Here is a 15,199-nt window from a genome sequence, read left to right as displayed (position 1 = left end):
ACATTACCCTAATACCAAAGGAAGAGGCGGACAGTAGCAAGGTCCAAAATTATAGACCCATATCCCTGTTAAATGCAGATTACAAAATCTTTGTATCAATATTGGCGGAAAGACTAAAAATAATATTAAATCAGAGTATACATTCGGATCAAAACGGCTTTCTCCCAAAAAGACATATTAGAAACAATACAAGAATAATAATTGATACCTTGGAATTCTATCAAACAAGATCTGAGAAACAACTCGCATTAATCTTTGTCGACGCTCAGAAAGCCTTTGATAACCTAGATTGGAACTTTCTAACCACTCAACTAAAAATGATGAAATTTGGCGATAAATTTATTAGGATTATAGAATCTATATATTCACGGCAATCTGCAAATATTATAGTCAATGGGGAACTAACGGAGAGGATACAAATTGGAAAGGGTGTTAGACAAGGGTGCCCGCTCTCCCCACTACTATTTATTACGTCACTAGAGGTCCTTTTAAATCGGATAAGATCAAATCAGGAAATTAGGGGCTTGACCATAAAAAGAGAACAATATAAAGTACAGGCCTTCGCGGATGACATGGTCTTTATCGTAGAAGACCCCTTACTTTCAGGACCGAATTTGATGAAGGACATTGAGAACTTTGGGTGTGTGGCCGGTTTAAAAATAAACAAGGAAAAAACAAAAATGATTATAAAAAACTTCCCCAAAAACCAGATTGGAGAACTAGAGGAAACAATGGAATTAAAGGTAACTAAAAAAATTAAGTATTTAGGGATCTGGCTGTCTGCGAAATGCTCTTCCATAAAAGAAGACAACTATGATAAGTTGTTACAGAATACCCAAAAGGACTTAAAAACCTGGTCAAAACTACAACTATCACTGATGGGAAGAGTCGCAGTAATTAAAATGAATGTTCTGCCAAAAATCCTCTACCTATTTCAAACGGCACCGGTCAAGCTAGGGGAAAAATTTTATAATGATTTGGACAAAATGATTCGAAACTTTATATGGAATGGTAAAAAGCCCAGAATAAAATATATGCACCTGCAGGATAAAAGAACTCAAGGGGGAATGGGATTACCGGAATGGAAAACATATCACCAAGCAGCAACAACTATGTGGATAAAAGAATGGGTAATGTTAGCTAATAAAAGAATCTTAACAATAGAGGGCCACGACCTGCAATACGGGTGGCATAACTACCTATGGTGCGAGGGAAATAAAATTCACAATTATTTTAGTAGTCACCATTTAAGGGGGGTATTGATTAAGGACTGGCTCGAAATTAGAAGGAGATACTACACGCAACTACCTAAATGGATATCTCCGACGGAAGCCCTGATATACCCGAATTTGATAAACTTGGATAAAATTGTTACCTATCAACAGTTGCTAGACGACCAAAACAAACTAAACCCCAGGGAAAATTTGGCTGACAAGGGAATAAACATTGATTGGTGGCCATATCTCCAAATTCAAAACAAACACAAATTCGATCTAGCACAACCTGGCTTCCAGAACAAGAACTAGGAATTAGATAAAATTTTAATTGGACCAGATGAGAAATTAATTTCAGAAATATACAACTGCTTACTGATTCGAAAAACGGAAGCAGAAAGGGTAAAAGAAGTCATGGTAACCTGGGCCCAAAACATTGGCCACACAATAGACCTAGACGACTGGGAAAGAGTCTGGGAATGGAACCTAAAATTGACAAAGTCGACGGCCTATAAAGAAAATATATATAAAATGTTCTACCGCTGGCATCTTCCACCGACAAGACTGGCGAAAATGTCTTCAAAAGTTTCGGCCATATGCTGGAAATGTAAAACGGTGCTGGGCACGTACTACCATATGTGGTGGACGTGTCCAGTAGCCAAAGCATATTGGAAGCAAATACTAGGATGGCTGAATGGAATCCTGTCAATTAAACTATGCCTTAAGCCGGAAACTTTCTTATTAGGAATAATAGATCAAAAAATTTGCAAATCTGACCAATACCTCCTAGTCCATATTCTGACAGCGTCAAGGATTGTTTACGCACAGTGCTGGAAGAGTGAAAATGCCCCCACCAACACTATGGTGATGAATAAAATTTTAGAACTAGCAGAAATGAACAGACTGACGATGCGAATTAATGACAAAGAAGACACAGACTTTTACACAGTCTGGGAGAAGCTATACAAATGGCTTGATGAGTCAGTGAAGACCTAGACATAAAAAGAGATAGCTGACTAACCTAATACGATTAAACCAATAACTCAAATGAACAATATACAACAACTGAGAGATAAACGAAAGGAGAAATGTATCAGGGGCGAGAACCCACCGTCGAGCAATTTTGTTACGCTACAATGTTGGGAAAACTTTAAAAAGCTGATAGGAAATCCGCTATAATTACCTGCATGAAATTAGCGATCAAACTTCATTTTAGATGAGGCGAGAGGACTTATAATCCTTGCCTCTTCAAGCAAGGAAAGGGAAAGAAAACCAGGTTGTCCTCAGCAGAGGAAAATATGCAAATGTAATAAAGGTTAGAAGGGAGGGAGGGAGGGCAGTAGGGAAGTCAGGATGGAGAGGAGAAAGGAGAGGAATAGGAAAGGCAGAAGAAGGGGGGAAGGATAAAGAGGAGGAAGAGAAAGAAGAGAAGGGAAAGAAGGTGGGAAGAAAGAAGGAGAGGAGAAAGAGGAAAAACTGGGGAAGGAAGGAGGGAGGGAAGAGAAGAGGGTAGTAAAGAGGGAAAGAGGGAGGGAAAGAAAGAGAGAAGGAGAGTTGAAAGGAAGGAGGGAAGGAGGGAGGAAAGGAGGGAGATTAAAAGGAAGGAGGAGGGAAAGAGGCAGGGAAGGAGGAAAGGTATGTGAGAAGGAGGGGGGGACCGAGGGAGAGAAAGGACGGGGAAGGAAAGGAGGAAAGGAGAAAAGAAAGGAGGGAAGGCAGGGGAGAAGGAAGTAAGGGGGGAGGGAAGAAAAGAGGGAGGGAAAGATACCTAACCTTTGATGTTTATAATGATTTGATAGTATGGGAATATCTCGAAATGTAGTTGTATTGTTTGTTACAAGTTATGGATGTTGTATTTTCTTTTTACCAATAAAATCTTTAAAAAATTTAAAAAAAAACAAAAAACCCATTCATACCATAATGACCACATCAGTTTTGGGTAAATTTTATTCTCAGTCAGTCTTCTCCAGGAATCACATTCTATTCTTGAAGTTCTTCCACTGGTCCTTTTAAACATGTGTAGTGCTCCCCTTTGTCTTTAGTTTGAACTACTGTTTCAGTAGTCAGCAGGACTTGATAGAACCTGTCCCAGGCTTGGCTAAGTTTTGCCCCACCTCAGCTTTTTATCATGATCCAAACACCAGGATGGAACTTATGGACAGAATTAGAATGAACGCATTTGAGCTAGCAGTCCTTTGTTCCTGAGGTAAGGTGAAGAAGACAGACCAAGTATACAGTTCTTTACAAACATATCCTTAGCTTCCACATTGTGGAATCTCCTCCACTCTACACAAGTGTGGTAGTATCCCGTTTTGGGCAGGTTCCAATTGTGAGCAAGGCCAATGGTAAACATTTGGTTCATAGCATAGAAAAAATTTCATTCTATGGTACATTGCATTCCATGATACATGATACTAAATTGCCACTGCCTCCATGAGCCATTGAAGCCCTTTTGAAGTAAAACAAGTCACTTGGTTGCTGTATATAACAGCTATTATTCCATACTTAGGTATTATCTGTTCCAATATACTTCTGGTGACTACTAATGCAGTGGCCCTTATTGCTGGATAAGCTTCAACTCATCCAGTCAAGTGAGCCGCTCTCACCAATAAATATTTAAGTCTCCTCACCTGAAGTAGTTCACTAAAATCAACTTGAATGCATTGAAATGGTCTCACACTAACTGTCATTCTCCATTTTCTTTCTGTTGTGGAACTTGTTTATTAACTCTTTTACATACTATACATTTGTCACATATTTGTTTAGGTGTTGTATACAATCCACAGCATCCATAAGCTTCTAAAAACAAATCAAATCATACCTTGGTCCCCCAATGACCACCCCAATATAGTCTTCCCAAAATCAACATTTCCCCTCCATCAGGTGCTACCCATTTACCTCCTCCACTTTCTACTGCTCCCACTTTCTCTAACTCCTTCTTCTCATAACATGAACATTCAGTTCATTCTGTCACTGCCATCCCTGCTTCCAAGTCAGAAAAATTATTGCCTTGAGCTTCAAAGGAATATTCAACTTAAGTTAAGACATAATTTTCTAGCTTCTTCCAAGATTCCTTCGCTTCCCTTCTACCACATTCTCTTCCCATCTATAAACAAATTAACCACTTCTCAGCACCAAGATCCTTTGGTGAGATCTGGCTGTTAAAAATCAGAAAAGGTCTGCAAGTTAATTGAAGACACCATAGACAGGGATTTATTGGCTTTCTACGGAATGACAAGATTTGGTGGTATCACATAACATCTTTCTTTAGTACAACAAAAGTCAAATGGATGAGAGAAGATCTAGTACAGGAATTCTAAAGGTGATATGGTATCTAATGTTATGCATAAAGTTAAGGCACAACTTTCTATTACTGTATTTTTTGGAGTAAAGGGGTGAACATTTGGGTGCGTCTTATACACTGAATGTAGCCCCCCCCCCCCACTGGCCCCAACCCTTTGGCCTCTGCCTCCCAGCAATTTACCTCTTTGCAGAAAATGGGGGCTTGTGGAGGGTTCAATAAGCTATAGCAATCCCTGCAGCCTGTAATAGCTGATGATCGGGAGAAACTGAAAATGAAACTGGCTGTTTGCTCCACCTGGCAAATTGCTGGGAGGCAGAGGTAGATATTTTTCCTTTGTTTTCCTCCCCAAAATCTAGGCGTATCTTATATCTCGGAGCGTCTTATACTCCATAAAATACAGTACTTTTTATTTCCACAGTGGGTGAAGTGAATGAGTCTTCCCTGCCCATCTAATAGTTATATTTAGCAGATTCAGATTTGAAACTAACATTATTCAGTACATATTTTGTTGATCTCAGAAACCCATCACAGCAGGTTGTATCCAAAATGTCTGTCTACCTCACACAGAGTTTATTTGGCTTTTATACAGTTTTAACAAGCAAAGCAAAAGCAGGGATAGCAACAGCATCTTATTGGTACATTCTCCTTGTCAATCTCTAAGACCATCCCAGCCAGGGTAGAGGCTTCACATAACACAATAGTTCCTGGTACTGATTGACTCTACTAATTAGGTGAGGTCATAGATGTTGAGGTAACTGGTCACTGAGGTCATGGCAGTTTGCTGCGCATGTCTGTACATAACTTTGTATAACCTCTACATCTCACTCATTTTTTATTTTGTTAGGCCATATATCGTAAGAGGGGTTAGTAAAAGAATCATAATCAAAAGTGGAGCATCTTTACAATTACTTATACAGGACATATACTTCACCCTGAGGTAGTGTGAAAAAGGGTTTTAGGGTAAAAAGCTGTGATATATATGTTCCCTCCCTTTGATATATATATATACATATACATACATACATACACACACACACACACACACACACACACACACACACATACATACATACATACATATATATATATAGGGAGGGAACACACTGAACAACACAGCACCCACCAATCAAAATAGCACAAATAATGACTAAATAACGTATGACATTTCCCAATAAATCTGTGGGCAGCCAAGCCCAAAAGCTTTCCCACCAAGATCCTAAAGTATCAATTTTCAAATCAGAGGCCAAATTGTGTAAAATATTGAATTGGTTCTCGATGGTTCTTGATTCATCTAAAAGATTAAAACAACACATTAATTACTAAAATAGCTAAAGAAGTAGCATTAATTGTTTTTATCAAATTACATACAACAGCATTAAGCACAAGCAGCAAAGCCTGGCACACCCACTATAGATATAGCCAATGCTACATATTCTACTTTATTAAGCAAAACGATCTTAGAGTCACAAGTGTTGTCCAGCGGTTCACCGACAAATGCGTGAAAGTCTTTTCTGCGCCGATAGAACCACGATGGACTAATGCGCGCCTTCATAATCGCTAATCGATTTGCGACAGTAGCACGCCGACAGATGGGCTCTGACAAAATCATGTGCTGTGCCTTTAATCAAAATCGCGTGCTGGTAGAACACGTATAAGTACGTTAAAACGCACGTTATAATGCAGTCAGCACTCACCAACTGAATATTACTTTTTGTCATACTGAAGCCATGGATATTATTAAGTCACAGAAAGGAAAACAACAACTGCTGTATGAAGGATATAGATATCGACGCAACAAGTTAAACCAAGATGGATCGTCTTCGTGGAGATGCACTAAAAAAGATTGTGCCAACAGACTTAAGAAGAGAACAGACAGGACGTCTGTTGAACACATGAACACATGAACACATGCATGCTCCAGATACCACAAAAAATGAAAGTGAAAAAATAAAAGCAACTATACGTGAACGAGCTGAAAATGGTGTGGAAAGCCTTGTCAAATTATTGTGAACAGCACAACAGGAGTCTCGCTGGAAGCAGCCCATCTTTTGCCATCGTATTCAGCAAGCCAATGGACTGTCGAGCGGAAACGGAAGAGGCCTGATGTCACCAATCTTAGGCCACATTCTGTTCAAGACATTATTCTTCCGGACACTATGAAGGTGACAACCCATTGTGAAAATTTTCTTCTGTGGGATTCGGGTGATCAAGACACAAACAGAATGTTCATGTTTGGCACTGCAGCAAATTTGCAATTGTTGGAGCAATATCCGCACTGGTTTATGGACGGAACATTCAAGGTAGCTCCCGAAATATTTCTACAGGTATTTACGATACATGCTTTAATTGACAATCGCTCAATTCCATTAATATATGTGCTCATGAGAACAAAAACAAAGGCTGACTATCAGAGGGTTTTCCACAAAGTGATCGAACTGCGACCTTCTGTCGCACCTGACAGCATTCTAATTGATTTTGAACAAGGAACTATGAATGCACTGGCAACTGTATTTCCACATGCTACCGTACTTGGTTGTCTGTTTCACCTTGGTCAGTCCTTATGGCATCGTATACAAAACGAAGGCTTATCTAATTTGGATTGTGACGATGAGAACATTAAACTGCACTTAAAAATGCTAATTGCACTCTTATTCATATTCAAAACAAAGTATTCAGATAACAATTTTTTACAATCATTAATATACTTTTCATATCTAAATAAGTTTTCATTCAGTCTCCAAGACCTTCTTACCTGTACTGCCCTTCCCAATTCCATCCAAACTGGGTTATGATCTGAAAGGACCCTAGCCGCAATCTTTGTCTTCTTCACCCTAGAAAGCAAATCATTAGTGATTAGTATAAAATCAATCCTTGAAAGGGATTGATGTCTATCAGAAAAGAAAGTGAAATCATACTCCTCTGTGTTTCTTTCCCGCCAAATATCTCTCAATTCAAAGTCATCCATCATGTCAAAAAAGTGTTTGGGTAGCTTAGCTCGCATTTTAGTATTTGGGCAAGAGGTCTTCTTATCTCTTTTAGTGTCTATCACACCATTCCAGTCACCCAATAGTATACATGACCTATAGTCCCACTGTACTAATTTAGCATGAAGATTTCTATAGAATCCGTCTTGCTGTTGATTAGGAGCATAAATTCCCCAAAGTAATGTCTTTTTCCCTTCTAAGATTAGATCTAACGCGATATATCTTTCAAAGGGATCTGCTTCAATTAATTCAACTTTGATGTCTTTTCTTAAGTATACAACTATACCATTTTTCTTTTCCATAGCAGAAGTTACAAAATGTTGACCAAGTTTTGGGTTAAACAAATATTTTTGATCAGTTGATTTGATATGAGTTTCTTGCAAACAAATTATATCATTCTTAAACTGTTTAAGATAGTGAAATATTTTCTTTCTCTTCTGTGGAGAATTCAGTCCATTGACATTCCATGTTAGAATCTTAGTTGTCATCTTTGGTTACCTGAAGCTTTTTTAGAGCCTCCTGTATGGCCTGTTTAACCTTTGGCCTAGCTCCTCCCACGGCTTCTGACCTTGTTGCTGTAACTCCTTGATCGATGGCCGATAATTGTTGAGGTTGTTGCCTTTTAGCTTGTTTTTCCATTCGTCTGGTAGTCATACGGCTAGGTCTTTGTTCCATAACACCTTGCCCTTCCGGGGAGGGGAGATGGTACATCTTGTCTGGTAGTTGTGTGGTTTGCTGTCTTGTCCTTCTTGTGGTCTTTCTCCAGATCCAGATTCAAGATTCAAGATTCAAGATTTAATTTATTTGTATGCCGCCCTTCTCCGGGAGGGACTCAGGGCGGTGAACAACTCCAAAGGGGAAAGGGGATACAAACACAATAAACGTAATTAAAATACACAAGAGTCATACAGCCATACAAGTTGAGAGGGGAGGGGAACTCATCAACCCCAGGCCTGCCAGCACAGCCAGGTTTTGACGGTTTTCCGGAAGGCCTGGAGAGGGGTGAGGGTCCGAATCTCCACGGGGAGTTCATTCCAAAGGGCCAGAGCTGCAACAGAGAAGGCCCTCCCCCGGGTGGTAGCCAGATGGCATTGGCTGGTAGACGGAACCCGGAGGAGGCCGACCCTGTGCGATCTAACGGGTCTGTGGGAGGTAATTCGCAGCAGGCGGTCTCTCAAGTACCCAGGTCCAATACCATGAAGGGCTTTATAAGTTATGACTAGCACTTTGAAGCGTATCCGGAGACCGATCGGTAACCAGTGCAGCTCACGGAGGATAGGTGTAACATGGGTGTACCGAGGTGCACCCACAATCGCTCACGCGGCTGCATTCTGGACGAGTTGTAGTCTCCGAATACTCTTCAAAGGCTGCCCCATGTAGAGCGCATTGCAGTAGTCCAGTCTTGAGGTCACGAGGGCATGAGTGACTGTCGCGAGTGCCTCCCGGTTCAGATAGGGGCGCAACTGGTGCACCAGGCGAACCTGGGCAAATGCCCCCCTGGTCACAGCCGACAGGTGATGTTCTAAGGTCAGCTGTGGGTCCAGGAGGACTCCCAAGTTGCACGCCCTGTCTGAGGGGTGTAAATTTTCACCCCCCAGCCTGAGTGATGGAATACTGGCCAAATTCTTGGGAGGGAAACACAACAGCCACTCGGTCTTGTCTGGATTGAGTACAAGCTTGTTAACTCCCATCCAGACCCTGACAGCCTCCAGGCACCGGCACATCATGTCAGATGGTGCAGAGTGTCCCGCCTTCAGAATATTGTGATAAAAATCTTGAGCTTTCCATACGGAGTTGAGACAATATCTTTGCCTTTGTCAAATGTAAATATAATACCAAATGGTGCATCCCATCTGTACTGTATCTGACGGTTTCTGAGTTCTTCCACTAAAAAAGCATAGTCTCTCCTGGCTCTTAGCATTTGGGGTGGTATTTCTTTCAAAACAGTCAAATCCTGGTCCCCAATTTGAAGCCTAGTGTTATTGGACTCTTGTAGTATCATGTTTCTGAGCTCTCTCGTGGTGAAGTATATAACTACGTCTCAGGGAAGTTGCTTCTTTTTTGCCACCCAAGAATTAACGCGATAAGCTTTATCGATCTGCCAGTCAAAGTTGGACCCCGGTCTTCCCACCAGACAATCAAAAGCTTCTGAAAGAATCTGTTTCAAGTTCCCCTGTTTATCCTCACACAACCCCCTGACTCTTAATGCCAGCTCCATCTGCCTGTACTGTATCATAATAATTTGTTTTTCAGCGTTTTCAACTTTTTGTTGCACCACCTCAGTTTTGGATGTCAAATTGGTATTAGCTTCGTTAAGATCCTCTAGATTATCTTCAATTCCAGAAACATGTTCTGTCAGTACAGTTACAAGTCCCAGCATATCATCTTTCATTTTAGCAATCCTAGTATCAATTTTATCATATACGTCCGCCTAAAGCTCTTTTATCTCCTCCTTTATCTCCTCTCTAAATTCTCTAAAAGTTTCCAAAAAAAGTTCTTTCGTTAGTAAATCTCCAGTAGGGGGCATAGAGGGTGGAGGCTGCAACTTTGTGCCAGGTATTGGGGATGTACTTCTAGGAGGAGGTTTCAGCCCAGGATTTAGTTTTGAGGCCATTACAAGTCTTGTCTTCAAGCAATTATTCAAACTCTACTGGCCCGCTATGCAGCTACGAAAAAAGCTATTAAATCACCCCCCTTTTTAGCTTCGTAGGGCTTTTCAGAAGGTTTCAGAAAAAAAAGCATTGTAACTAAGCAGCTCAGCATATTCAGCGCCATTTTAGACTTCTCTGTATCAGAAATATATATTAGCAAAGTTGATAAGAGGAAAGTCTTGTAGAATCTTGTAGAAATGAAACTAATTAATAAGAAGCTGCTGGCCGGCTGTTCCCTCCCTTTGAAGTTTTATAGCTGTTCTTTGCAAAAAGATTAGGGAGGTGAGCGTTGTTACGGAGAATACACAATCACCATTTTAAGAGCTTTTTTTAGATAAGCAAATTAACGAAGGAAGATCTTGTAAAAAAATGAAGCTAGGATTTAAATAAGCAAATGAGGTTCTCAGATACAGGTTCTGCTTGTATTAAAATCAGATAGTTCAAATATTGTTCTAAGTGGGAGGATCTTACTTTGAGCTGAAAAAAAAAAGCAGCTGTAGATTCCGGCACGGAGATGATTCAGCCTCGGCTGCCCCCCCTCTCTTTGCAGACATAAAAGCTGCAAAGATCAAAAAAAGGCACTTGCCAGCTCCTCCCCTTCTTGCCTGAAGGATGAGGTATCTGTCAGATGTCTAGGCAGATAATGCGACTAGGAACTCGGGAGCAGCTCTATTAAGCTGCTACCATCAGCAAGATCCCGCCCAGGAATTTTTATAAGATGTTCTATAGATGGCATTTAGATCCTAAAAAGCTGGCTTCTATGTATCCGAATGTACAGCCTAAATGTTGGAGGTGTAGTTCTCTCGATGCTACATATTTTCATATATGGTGGACCTGCCAAAAGGTTAAGGCATTTTGGATAAAAATATGGTGGATTATGCAAAATATCTTTAAAAGAAGGATAAAGTTTACTCCTCAGTTATTTTTACTAGGTATATGTACTGACTTTACAGTGGTAGAGACTAACTTGATTCTGCACCTAATAACGGCAGCAAGACTGTTGGTGGCGCAATACTGGAAGAATGAAGACTTGCCTACAACTCAAGAATGGACATTGAAAGTTACAAATTTAGCCGAGATGGCTAAAATATCGGCATATCTTAAAGATCACTCAAATGAAAGATATAAACGAGACTGGAAAAAATGGATTGACTATATACAAAACAAATACGGGACTAAGAAATTCCAGATAGCCTATGCTTAAGATCAGGAATGATTTAAACTGTTCAAAGTTAGTGTAGCAGGAAGAAGCTAAGATCAATGTAGAGATGTTATTAACCTCCTTTTTTATTTCTTTTTTCTCAATATATTTTAGACTGTGTTTGTTAAAAATCTATACCGTGTACGGACTCTGGGAAGTTGGGGGGAGGGAGGTGGGGTGTTAGGGGGAGGGTGAGGGGAGGAAGGGATATATACTATGTGTTAGATTTCAATGTAATGCGATTTCACATGTATACTGTTTCTCTTTAATTTCTCTGTAAAAATAGGACAAGTTGAGTACATTGACATATAGTGGAAATACACCAAGGGGAGGAGGAGTGGGATAGAAGGAAGATGGGTAGAGAGGACGGGAGAGAGGATGGGAGGGAGGGTGAGAAAAAAGGGAGGGAGTGGATATATACCCCGTATCCCACGGTTGGTGCACAGCTACCTGAACCGCATTTTTAATAAGCTGCGTAATCTTTCTTTTCTTCCTCTCTTTTTCTTTCTGTCTTTTTTTTTTCTATCTTAGTATGGGAAATGTATGAGATATGTATGTAGTTGAGTGAATGTGCCCTCTTTTTACTGCTATTATTGTTGTATTTTTTGTATTTTTAATTACTACGTGGGGACTGCTTGAGTGAACGGATGAGTGTGTCTGATTTGGAGGACCTGCCGGGGAATGCGGGGGTCACTGGGGTGGTCGGGGGGGACCACGGACACGGGAGTGGGCCGGAGCATCGCGGTCGTAACGAGGAGGGGCAGATATGGTGGGGACTTTAGGGCTGGCCATTACCGGGGAAGGAGGGCTCGGTACGTCACAGAGATCCCTCCTTCCAGCCCTATGAATCCCACTCCAAGGCCAGATGGCGCGGGTAATCAGGACCCTGGGCTCAGGCTGTTGTCACTAAATGCCAGGTCTGTAGTTCACAAGGCTCCCCTCGTCCGGGACTTAATTTTAGACGAGAGGGCAGACCTGGCATGTATTACTGAAACCTGGCTGGGCCCGGAGGGAGGAGTCCCCCTCATAGAGATGTGCCCAGAAGGATTTCAGGTGCTTCATCAGCCGAGAGCTCAGAGAAGGGGTGGGGGTGTGGCTATTGTTATCCGAGAGTCTCTAGCACCTCGTAGGATCCCTGCTCCGGAGCTTGTCGGGTGTGAGTCCCTACTGGTGAAGTTGGACCTCAAGGGTCAAGTGGGCTTGCTGTTAACGTACCTGCCTCCCAACAGCATTGCAGCAGCCCTCCCCTCACTCCTCGAGTCGGTAGCCGAGCTAGCAATTGAGTTCCCCAGTATTATGGTCCTGGGGGATTTCAATTTGCCTTCGCTCGGTGAACACTCTGATGGGGCGCAGGAGTTCATGGCTTCCATGACAGCCATGGGCTTGACCCAAGTAATTCGGGGCCCAACTCACTCAGCCGGTCACACGCTCGACCTCGTATTCCTCTCGGAGCAGTGGACTTGTGATCTTGGTCTGAGGGGTAATAAGATCATACCCCTGTCATGGTCAGACCACTGCCTACTGAGGCTTGACTTTCGGAGACCAAACCCCCACTGTAGGGAGGAGGAACCGACCAGGTGGTTCCGCCCCAGGCGACTTATGGACCCCTTGAGGTTCCAGACGGAGCTTGGGGTTATTCCTGATACCCTCGCCCACAGTCCGGTGGAGACTCTGGTTGCTGCCTGGAACTCAACAGCGACGAAGTCTCTTGACCGGATTGCGCCACTATGGCCGCTCCGAGGCAGCAGATTCTGGAGGCCACCTTGGTTCACCGAGGAGCTCCGGGAGAGGAAGCGCCGGAAGTGATGCCTAGAGCACCTATGGAGGTCCAACAAGTCCGAATCGAACCGAGCACTTTTGACATCTTGCATCAAGGAGTACATTAGGGCAATTAGGACGGCAAAAAGATTTTACATTGCCACCTTGATTGCGTCCGCTGAGTCCTGCCCAGCCGCCCTGTTTAGGATAACCCGCTCCCTCCTAAATAGGAGGGAGACGGGGACCCCTTGCAGGGTAGGGCTGAGGAATACGTCCAGTTCTTAGCGGACAAAGTTGCTCGGTTTCGATCGGACTTGGACTCCGACTTTGCAGACCCAGCCGAGGCACAGGGGGATAATCTGGAATACCATCGCTGGGTTGAGTTTCAGGATGTTGCCCCTGGGGATGTGGACAAGGCTTTGAGAGCTGTGAGTGCCTCCACCTGTGTACTGGACCCGTGCCCCTCCTGGCTGGTTGCTAACAGCAGGGAGGTGACACGGGGCTGGATCCAGGTGGTTGTTACCGCCTCCCTTCAGGAGGGGGTCTTCCCCTCCGCACTTAAAGCGGCGGTGGTGAGACCCCTCCTGAAGAAACCATCTCTGGATCCAGCCGTTCTTAACAATTACCGTCCAGTCTCCAACCTCCCCTTTGTGGGGAAGGTTGTTGAGAAGGTGGTGGCCTACCAGCTCCAGCGGTCCTTGGAGGAAGCAAGCTATCTTGACCCCTTCCAGTCGGGCTTCAGGCCTGGTTACAGTACAGAAACCGCTTTGGTCGCATTGACCGATGATCTCTGGAGAGCCAGAGATGGAGGCCATGCCTCCATCCTGGTTCTCCTTGACTTCTCAGCGGCTTTCGATACCATCGACCATGGTATCCTTTTGCGACGACTGCGGGAGGTGGGGGTGGGAGGCACTGTTTTGCACTGGTTCTCCTCCTACCTCTCGGACAGGTCGCAGTCGGTGTTAGTTGGAGGGCAGAGATCGACCCCTAGGCCCCTAACATATGGGGTGCCGCAGGGTTCGGTCTTATCCCCCCTACTTTTCAACATCTACATGAAACCGCTGGGCGAGATCATTCGGTGGCACGGGATAAGATACCATCAATATACGGATGATACGCAGCTGTATCTGTCCGCCCCGTGCCAACTCAACGAAGCGGTGGACGTGATGAACCGGGGCCTTGAAGCTGTTAGGGACTGGATGAGGGCTAACAAGCTTGTGCTCAACCCGGATAAGACCGAGTGGCTGTTGTGTTTCCCTCCCACTAACTTGGTTAGTGTTCCATCTCTCAGGCTGGGGGGTCAAACATTACACCCCTCAGACAGGGTTCGCAACCTGGGAGTCCTCCTGGACCCACAGCTGACCTTCGACCATCATTTATCAGCTGTGACCAGGGGGGCATTTGCACAGGTTCGCCTGGTGCACCAGTTGCGACCCTACCTGAACCGGGAGGCTCTCACAACGGTCACTCGTGCCCTTGTGACCTCTAGACTGGAATACTGCAATGTGCTCTACATGGGGCTGCCCTTGAAGAGCATCCGGCGACTTCAGCTAGTCCAGAATGCGGCCGCGCGAGCGATCGTGGGTGCACCTCGGTACACCCACATAACACCTATCCTCCGCGAGCTGCGCTGGCTACCTGTCGATCTCCGGGTGCGCTTCAAGGTGCTACTTACCACCCATAAAGCCCTTCATGGTAGTGGATCTGGATACTTGAGAGACCGCCTCCTGCCAATCACCTCCTCGCGACCCATTAGATCACATAGATTAGGCCTCCTCTGAGTTCCATCTGCCAGTCAGTGTCGACTGGCAACTACGCGGAGGAGAGCCTTTTCGGTAGTAGCTCCGACCCTTTGGAACGATCTCCCCGTGGAGATTCGCACCCTCACCACCCTCCAGACCTTCCGCACAGCCCTTAAAATCTGGCTATCCCGTCAGGCCTGGGGTTAAAGAATGTAACTCACCCCCACCCGAATGGTATGAATGTTGTGTTCTATTTTTAATTATGTATTGTCCTTATGTGTTATTGTCTGTATCCCCCTCCCTTTGAGTTGTAAGCCGCCCTGAGTCCCCCCAGGGAAAAGGGCG

Source organism: Thamnophis elegans, chromosome 2, assembly GCF_009769535.1.
Source record: "Thamnophis elegans isolate rThaEle1 chromosome 2, rThaEle1.pri, whole genome shotgun sequence".
Lineage (NCBI taxonomy): Eukaryota > Metazoa > Chordata > Lepidosauria > Squamata > Colubridae > Thamnophis > Thamnophis elegans.
Note: the sequence above shows the minus strand (reverse complement) of the source record.